Below are 9,470 nucleotides of genomic sequence, written 5' to 3' on the forward strand. Positions count from 1 at the left end.
TGATTCTTGTCACGATCGCGACAAGGAACTTGGGTATAAGATTTCTTGGGCTTAAACCGTTGTTTCTTTCCCTTTCTCTAATCGTCATTAGCCCATTTGTGATCAAACCTTCTACTACTCTCTCCCCGGTGTTCCTCCCTCCGACTGGGAGCGCTGGTCAAAGGACCGGGGTCATGGCGATTCAAGATAGTCACTAAATTTTCAATTCTGAGATATTTCTCAGTGAAGTTGTAGAAGCAGGTGAGGGAAATATCATCCTCAGATTGTAGTTTCTTCCACAGGTCGGTTTGCGGGCGGACTCCCGCAATAATAAGAGATCGAACCGAATCTTCAGGTATATTAGCCACCTTATAAAGCTCCTTGTGGAACCTGTCGATATAGGACTAGATGAATTCATTCCTCTCTTGCAGTATGTTGCTCAGATAGCTCAACAGCATTGAGAACTTCCTATTAGCCTGGAAGTATCTCAAAAATAACGAACTCATCTACTGCCATAAGTTGATAGATCTTGGCAGAAGCTATCTAAACCAATGTTTAGCATGGGTAGTTAGAGTCACTGCTAAGTAGTAAAATTTCACCAAGTTGGAAACTTGGTAAAGTTCCATGAGGTCGTTAAACTCATAGAGATGATCCTGTAGATCAAAATTCCTATCAAATGCTCACATGTCGGGTTTTCTAAATCTCGACGGGAAAGGAGCAGTCAAAACTGCCAAAGAAAAGGGAGACGCCTCAGCGACCTACCCTCGCTCATTCTGATGAGCTCTAAGCTAATCTAGAGCTCGATGTAACTCCTCAAGCTAAGGAAGTAGAACCACCTGAGGATCACTTTCCGCAATGTAGGTTCGCTCCCCATGATTGTGATTAAGGAAAGATCGCAGATCGAACTCTTCCTCACCTCGGCCAGAGCCTCTGGCATACCTTAACACATGATGGTTGGAGCCATGTGAAGACACTGAATGGCTGGGGGAGTTATTCAGGCCTTCACGGTGGTTAGAATCGACCCTTGTCTGGTGGGTATTTCCCTTATGGTGATGGTCAGAACCGTCATTCCAATGATAATGCGAATCTCCATGCTACACACTCTTATGGGGGTGCCCATGCAATGTGGCGTGAGACGGCATGGTGTGACATACCGCCAAGTTGCAAAGCTACAAGTATTCTACTTGTTTCATGACCAGTATTCACTAGCCCTTTTGAGCATTTTGGCCTATTGTTAGCCACCTGCTTTCCCTTATTTCTATGTGTCGTATGCACATGGTATGAGCTTTTGCCCGTTTCCACGCTTTAGCGTGACCTACAAGCGTTTTTGGAGGTGGAACTGCCTCATCAAAATTCGGTGGCGCAACCTGTTCCAAACGATCTAGCCTTCAGCTAACTATTTGGAGAGCATTACTGAACCTCTTCAGGTAACTCAACACAGCTGGATCGAGCTAAAAGGTCAAGGGAATGTCCTCCACGGCACCTTAGGGAGTTAGAGGTACTTCAGGGGAATTAACATCCTATGCCTAGGGGATTTCCTCGTTGTTGGTACTAGTTCGCTTGGTTTCAAGACCACGAGCCATTTGTTCACAAGTAGAACTAATTGATCAGAGATTATGAATGAAGAGCGAAGATGAAATCAGCCCTGCTTCTAGAACCAAACTGCTGATGCATGATTATGACACCAATGACTCGCACGTGCAAAGTGTTAAGCTGTTCTTAGAAATTACACGTGAATGATTATGATCAGATACAAAGACTGAACAATAAATGAGAGATGATTTTTAAAGTGGTTCAAATGCCTAAAGCAAATCCTACGTCCACTGTTTCTTTTATATATGAGAGATTACAAGAGGTTGTGTATAACGAAAATCAAGCAGAGGTACAACAACTAAGTATTCAAAGAGAATATCAAGTCAATCTCTGAAAATAAACATTACAATCAGAAAGCGGGTTCAATGTCAGAATCCCAAAAATGAGAAGGGGAGTCCTCTATTTATAGTAGAGGAATTCAAAGTAATGATTACAAATCTGCAAGTAGGTATGTACCGTGCAAGTCCTTCCTTGTCTCCCATTGGCTGATAACTTAGGAAATATCCTCAAATTATCTGGGGCTTGGACAGGTGTGCGGCCCTCAATCACTCATAGACAAAACTTGAATCTGCCAAGTTGATGATAGCCATATTCCTTCTGTCATGGAGCGACATGGTAGCTACTGGGCGACGCAAAGCCTTCCTGAACTCTGATTAGTGCTTGCTTGTAGGCTAACGTCAACCCTGATTTTTTAGGCATAACAAAATAATTTAGTAAGATTAAGATATCATCGTCAGGTTCCTAGTGTCACAAAATTGTAGAAGAAAAAACAATACAACTAATGAAAACAAAGAAGATAATATGAAGTAGATGTTGCTATGAACAGTAATCCGTTGTATATTTCTTTTCATTATTCAATAGTTTTTTATACAAGCAAAACACCAACTGGAATAACCAAAGAATAACAACAAACCATTAAACAACTACCACTGGATGGTCGAATGGTTCAATAGGGACTCTTGAATGTATTACTCAAGAGGTCCTGAGTTTGATTCCCTCCTCGATTGCTAATAGCCACTGAAGCTCTTACCCGGCCAGTTGTTCTAGAGTCCCAATAATTAGTTGAGGTACGTGTAAGCTGTCCCAAACACTCTCGGTCAAAAAAAAAAAAATCAAACTTTTTTACCACTACTCTTATCCACTAGGACATTTAAGAACCAAATAACAAATAATTTTGACTCATTCAACACTTCCTCCTTTAAATTGAAAGTTTTACCAACATTCAGTTTAATAAGAACTATTTAGGGTGCAAACACCAAACAACACCTTTAGCTTATGAAATGTAGGCAACTTGAGGGGTTTGGTAAAAATATCAGCAGCTTGATCTTTCACCTCTCCCATTGTGACCGGATGGCAAGCCCTTTAGCTACTAGGGTTAGCTATACCTAAGGGTCTTATGTTCGAGTCGTAAGAGAGGCACCTACTATATTTTGTGTAATTACCTTGGTTTATTGGGCTTGTCGGGTGTTCTATGGCCCTGAGGATTAGGCAGACTCGGTTGGCAATTGTGCCCGCATACCTCAGTTATTAAAAAAAAAAAAGAATTGATCTTCACTTTTGCAATGACAAGAGAATAGACAAGATCAATAACTCCTTCCTTCTTGAGATCCCTTAAGAAGTGAAATTTCACATATGCTTACTTCTTCCATGTAGAACATGATTTTTGGAAAGCTTTATTACTGAACTATTGTCACAATAAATTGCAGTGGCTCCCTTTTGCTTGAAATGTAGCTTTTCAAGAATTTTCCTAATCCAAATAGCTTGACAAGCACAGGAAGTTGCAAATATGAACTTTGCTTCAGTTGTTGATAAAGTGACAATTGGTTGTTTCTTGAGAAGCACAGGAAGTTGCAGCAGACCACTGCCGATGGTGGTTGGCCGGCCACTCTTGATCCAGTTTTTAATATTTTAATATTTTTATTTAAAAACTTGAATTTAAATTTAGTTTAATATGTTTTGATATTGTTACTATTCTTGAATGCCAACCCATTTATTCAAAATATGTTTATTACCACTCATAAAGTTACATTTCATTAAACTTCTACGGCATAATGTAATTAACTCTTCGCAAATAATGTGAGTAGTTGTTCCATCATGTCCTGAATTTAGCCTCAAATGGCAGAAAAAGGAGTATACTTTGATAAGCGTACAGAGATCTATTTCCTCTGGAAACAGCTCGAACAGAGAAGAAAGCGCTCGAGCCGACTTTATCCATCGTGATGAAAAAAAGAATCAATTTGCAAGAAAAGGCTAAAGCCCTCTTTCACTAGAGAGTTTGATTATTATTATTCGTAAGTCAAGTATACACATTAAAGAATGGGCCATTCATAATTTAATCTTAGAAAAATCCAGAAAGATAATTTCCATCAAATCCCATTATTGCCATTTACATATAACATTATTGTAGCACTAGGCTGAAACCATGTTTACAGAGCCTCATTTCTGCTATATCTACAGCTGGGAATCATGCACAGAAAGCAACCTAATTGATAGTGAGACCTCCCTCTAGCTTGTTTGATAGCTCCTGTATCTTGAAATGAGAGATTTGGATGTTCTCAACGCTAAGCTTCTTGAAATTACTGAGCTTTCTAGTTGTGAAAAACTTTCCCCAATTGTATGCTCTATATTTGGCAGGATTCAGCTCATTTGTCAGCTCATCCAAGGGCTTCACAATGGTGTAATGTGCAGGGTTCAAGAAATATGGAATCGAAAACCTTTCCCTCTCTGAGTTCACCATTACCCTGTGCTCCACGCTCTCATAAGCTTCATTGCTCCACACCTGCACAAGCACATTGTCAGATTACATAATTCAACAAAGCGTATTCATTTATCTATGTTTGAGTTATTGGAAGTTGCAACCGTAATCATGTCACCAACGTTTATGATATAAGCATCCGGGGTGGGCTTGACACGAATCCACTCGCCGTCAGATTTTCTCTTACTTCAAGTCCTCCAACATTATCTTGAGCGAGGATTGTTAAGCCCCGGCGTCCTTGTGTCGACCAACGCCAAGAGCGAGGTTGGGGGGCAAGGTGGGTAGTGATTGAGTCTAATGAATTGTTTGATCTTTGAAGAAGCCCTGGAATCTATTTCCAGGCAACCCCAGACTCAAAGCATCAGAGTCATCAACTTGAAAGCTAACTTCTCCATCTCTTTAGCATATTCTTCACATGCCTCCCTGGCGAAACAACATCATTAGATCAGATAAATGAGTAACTAATACTTAGCTTAGATTGGGTAGAACTCGCTCCTAACCTAGTTTAAAGGAAGAGGGTGTCCAGCCACTGTCGCAGCTTGATAGCCATGGAACAAGGCTGAGATCCAAACCCATTACCGCCTGCAAATGCGTGCCTCTTATACTACAATGAATGGATTTTTTTTAACTCAGTTCTGAAAACTAGTTGGAAGGAGGTAAGTGTCCAACCATAACCACAACTTGAATAGATGAGACAAATTCAACTTTTAAAAACAAAATTTGCAAATTTGCAAATAAATATTACCTTAATTCGGGAGGATACTCAGGCCACTGATTATGCCACTCACTATTTCTTCATCATCAGGGTCAAGCGAGCTGGGATGAAGGTTGGATCCGTGACAGTTAAATCAACACTTCTTTCCAATCTCTTACTTCTTAGTATGCTCAGTATCATAGTACCCCACCACCCTCTTCTCATCTCTCCGAACTTTCCTCTTCTCCTCCAAGGGCTGAGCGAAAAATTTCCTGGCTGCTTCCTCTATCCTCTGCGCTTTTTCAGGGGCACTCCATGATTGTCACCTGGAAGAAACCCCACTTCTTGCATGCATCGCCTATCTCCGCAACAAGAGCATCGTCAAAGGTGTCGTCAGGAGAGCTCAACACTGAGAGATCAATCAAGGGTATGCCTTGAGCTTCAATAACTGAGAGTTTAGGCCTGTGTTCAGGGGCTTGAACGAAAGCTGGATCAACTTCTCCCATGGCGATTGATTAGTGGCTCGTGATTGGTGATGATGATAAATGATCCTTATTTATTTGTGGTGTGAGAATGGGAATGAACCTGGTCCCATTATTGGGGCAGGTGATAGTGGCCAAATTTTATCTAGTGAAGTACGAGGATGAGTAATGCTATAATCATCGATGTTAGTGCACTGAATTTGTGGACATAACAAAATCTTAACTATTGATTAATATTAAGTTAAAATTAATCAACGATCAGGATTTTATCACGTTATTCGATACATTATTGTCAGTGGCTGTATTATTTTCCATATAAGGATTACTCTTATCGTTTACCCTGATTATAAAGAAACAATTGAAATTTGTTGTTGCCTTTGCATAACATGTGGCCGGGCTTCTGTTCACTATTGAAGATCAAGTGCTTACGTGACGTAAGCGCTTACATAATTGCAGTCATAAAAATAAAGAACAATCAGTTGTTTAATTTTGGCAAAAAAAAAAAAAAATTATTAAGATTAAGATATCATCGTCAGGTTCCTAGTGTTACAAAATTGCAGAATAAAGAACAATACAACTAACAAAAACAAGGAAGACAATCTGAAGTAGCTGCTGCTGTGAATAGTAATTTGCTGTATATTCATTTTCATTATTCTATAGCCTTTATATAGGCAATACACAAACGGGAATAACCAAAGAAATAGCAACAAACCACCAAACATCTACCCCCGGTGATCGAGTGGTTTAATAAGGATTCTTGGGTGTATTGTTCAAGAGGTCCTGAGTTCGATTTCCTCCTTAATTACTAATAGGGATAGCCACTAAAACTCTTACTCGGCCGATAGTTCCAAGGTCTTAAAGGATTAGTTGAGGTACGCATAAGCTGACGCTCTTATCCAATCAGTAGTTTCAAGGTCCAGGGGATTAGTTGAGGTATGCGTACGCTGGCCTGGACATCGTCAATTATTAAAAAAGAAAAACGGCCAGTAGTTCCAAGGCCCCAAGGGATTAGTTGAGATGCGCGTAAATTAACCCAAACAATACCACTAGTTATTAAAAAAAAAAAAAAAAAAAAAATCAAACTTTTTTACCACTACTCTTATCCACTTAGGCAACTACAAGCTACGTAGACACAACTAATCTCCAAAACTAGGACAATTAAAAACCAAATAACAAATATTTTTGACTCGTTCAACAATCCTCCCTTAAACTGAAAGTTTTACTAACATTTAGTTTAATAAGAACTAATCAGGTGCAAACGCCAAGCAAACTCCTTTGCTTATGAAATGTAGGCAACTTGAGGGTTTTGGTAAAAATATCTTCAACTTGATCTTCTCCTTTCCCCTTGTGGTTGGATGACAACCCCTTTAGCCATTTAGGTTAGCTAAACGTAGAGGTTTTGTTTTGAGATGCAAGAGAGGTACCTACCATTGAGCTTGTAGGGTGTTTTGTGGCCCTCGGGATTAGATGGGCTCAACTATTAATTGTGCTCACATACCTCAATTATTTAAAAAAAAAAAAAAAAAAATTGATCTTCATTTCTGCAATAGATAAGAGAACAGACAAGATCAATAGCTCCTTCCTTCGTGAGACCCCTTAAGAAGTGAAACTTCACATCTACATGTTTACTTCTTCCATGTAGAACATGATTTTTGGAGAGCTTTATTGTTGAACTATTGTCACAACAAATTGCGGTGGCTCCCTTTTGCTTGAAATGCAGCTCTTCAAGAATTTTCCTAAACCAAATAGCTTGACAAGCACAAGAAGTTGCATATATGAACTCGGCTTCGGTTGTTGATAAAGTTACTGTTGCAATAAAGAGACCAGAAACGAAAAACGAGCCAAACAAGACAACATCCAAAAAAAAGATAAATCACAAGAATAAACAGATAATCAACTGAAAAATAAAAGGCACAATGATTTATAGTGGTTCGGTAATCTTTACAGATTACCTACATCCACTCTTCAGGGCAATAAGCAGATTTTACTATGAGAATAGAGAACCTTACAGAGGTATACGCTCACCCTTTACACAGTGCACAAAACCCATCTGCAATAACCCAAATCTCCTCACCTCTCATACATCACACACAATAACCAAAGTATTAGGGACAGATTTATACAGAAAGGGTAACAGAAAGAATAAACCAGCTAAGGCCTACCACGATCGTTGATTCCATCAACGCTCATCAAATTTCCAGTGCATCCAGCAATTCGTAACAACCTTTCTCTCTCTGTTAACCAAGAGAGAAAGTTGAAAGGAAACGAAAATGAACAAAACCTAATTTGAATTAGGTTTATTGAAACCTGGATATGACAGGATTGCCCCTTAGCTTTTAGCATATTAACTTTGACTGCCCAAGTGTTATTTTGACTTCCACGTGGGCAAGAATCAATTGCCACCTCACAACAAATCTCCACCTTGGCACTTGATCATTGCCTTCACTTACTGCCCTGGAATTCCTTCTAGTTTTCTTCAATGTGTAGAAGGCTCTTAAAGAACCTTAACTTGTCCAAAACAACAGACTTGGTGAACATGTTTGCTGGGTTTTCACAACCAGGAACTTTCTCCACCTTGATGGCTTTATCTTCAATCAAAATCCTTATAAAATGCAACCTGACATCAATGTGTTTCGATCTCTCATGAAACACTTGATTTTTGCACAAGAAAATTGCACTTTGGTTGTCACTCTTGATTGGAACCTGCTGCTGGTTCAAACCCATTTCCTCAAGCATTCCCTTGAGCCACATTGCTTCTTTGATAGCCTCTGTAATGGCAACGTATTCTGCTTTCATAGTTGACAAAGTGACAATTGCCTGCAAATTAGCTTTCCAAGAAACCAGATTATTCCATAAAAGAAAATAGAAACCAGTCATGGACTTCCTATTGTCAACATTTCCTACATAATCAGCATCCACATATCCTACAATGATGTTACCCTGATTTTGTCCCCTACTGTAAACAATACCAGTAGTCATTGTACCCCTCACATACCTAAGCACCCATTTAACAGCTTCCCAATGATTCTTTCCAGGATTACTCATAAACCTACTTACAGAACTAACTGCGAAGGCTAAATCAGGTCTAGTACACACCATCAAATACATCAAGCTCCCTATTGCATTTGCATACGGGATGCAATCCATTTCCTTCCTCTCTTCTTCTGTTTTCGGGCATTGAACTGAACTGAGTTTAAAGTGTTGTCCTAAGGGTGTTTTGACAGGTTTGGCATTACTCATGTTAAACTTCCTGATAACTTTTCCAGCATATTCTTTTTGTGACAGGATCAGTTTTCCATTTTTTCTATCCCTTTCAATATTCATTCCTAGGATTTTCTTAGCTTGCCCTAAGTCTTTCATTTCAAATTGTCTACTCATCTCTTCCTTAAACCTAGCAATTTCAAAAAGATCTTTACAAGCTACAAGCATATCATCCACATACAAAGCCAAGTAAATGTAGCACTCACCATACAAACATTTAAAATAAAAAGCAGCCATCAAAGCTACTTCGAATAAACCCCGCATTCACCATAAAACAATCAAATTTTCTGTACCACTGCCTAGGTGACTGTTTTAATCCATATAGTGATTTTTTCAACAAACAAACTTGGTTTGTAGTCCCTTTTTCAAACAACTCAGGCTGCTCCATCAGGATTTTTTCTTCTAAATCACCATTCAAGAAAGCAGTTTTGATGTCTAATTACTCCAATTCTAAATCAAACTGGGCTACTAAAGCTAAGAGAATTCTGATAATGGTATGTCTCACTACTGGTGAGAAAATTTCATTATAATCAACTCCTTCAACCTGCGTGAAACCTTTGGCTACCAACCTAGCTTTAAACCTAGGTGCTTCTACCCCTAGTATACCCTCTTTCTTTTTGAAAACCCATTTACACTTAATCACCCTACTGCCTTCAGGTTTGTTAACTAGTATCCAGGTCTGATTTTTAATTAGAGACTCATATTC

General features: G+C 39.2%; 1 pseudogene; it reads right to left on the minus strand.

Moving 5' to 3' along the window:
* Nucleotides 1–3,818: 3,818 nt before the first annotated feature.
* On the minus strand, nt 3,819–5,650 carry LOC116107358 (annotated as a pseudogene).
* Between the last annotated feature and the right edge of the window lie 3,820 nt (nt 5,651–9,470).

This window comes from Pistacia vera, unplaced genomic scaffold, assembly GCF_008641045.1.
Source record: "Pistacia vera cultivar Batoury unplaced genomic scaffold, PisVer_v2 Contig531, whole genome shotgun sequence".
NCBI classification, from domain to species: domain Eukaryota; kingdom Viridiplantae; phylum Streptophyta; class Magnoliopsida; order Sapindales; family Anacardiaceae; genus Pistacia; species Pistacia vera.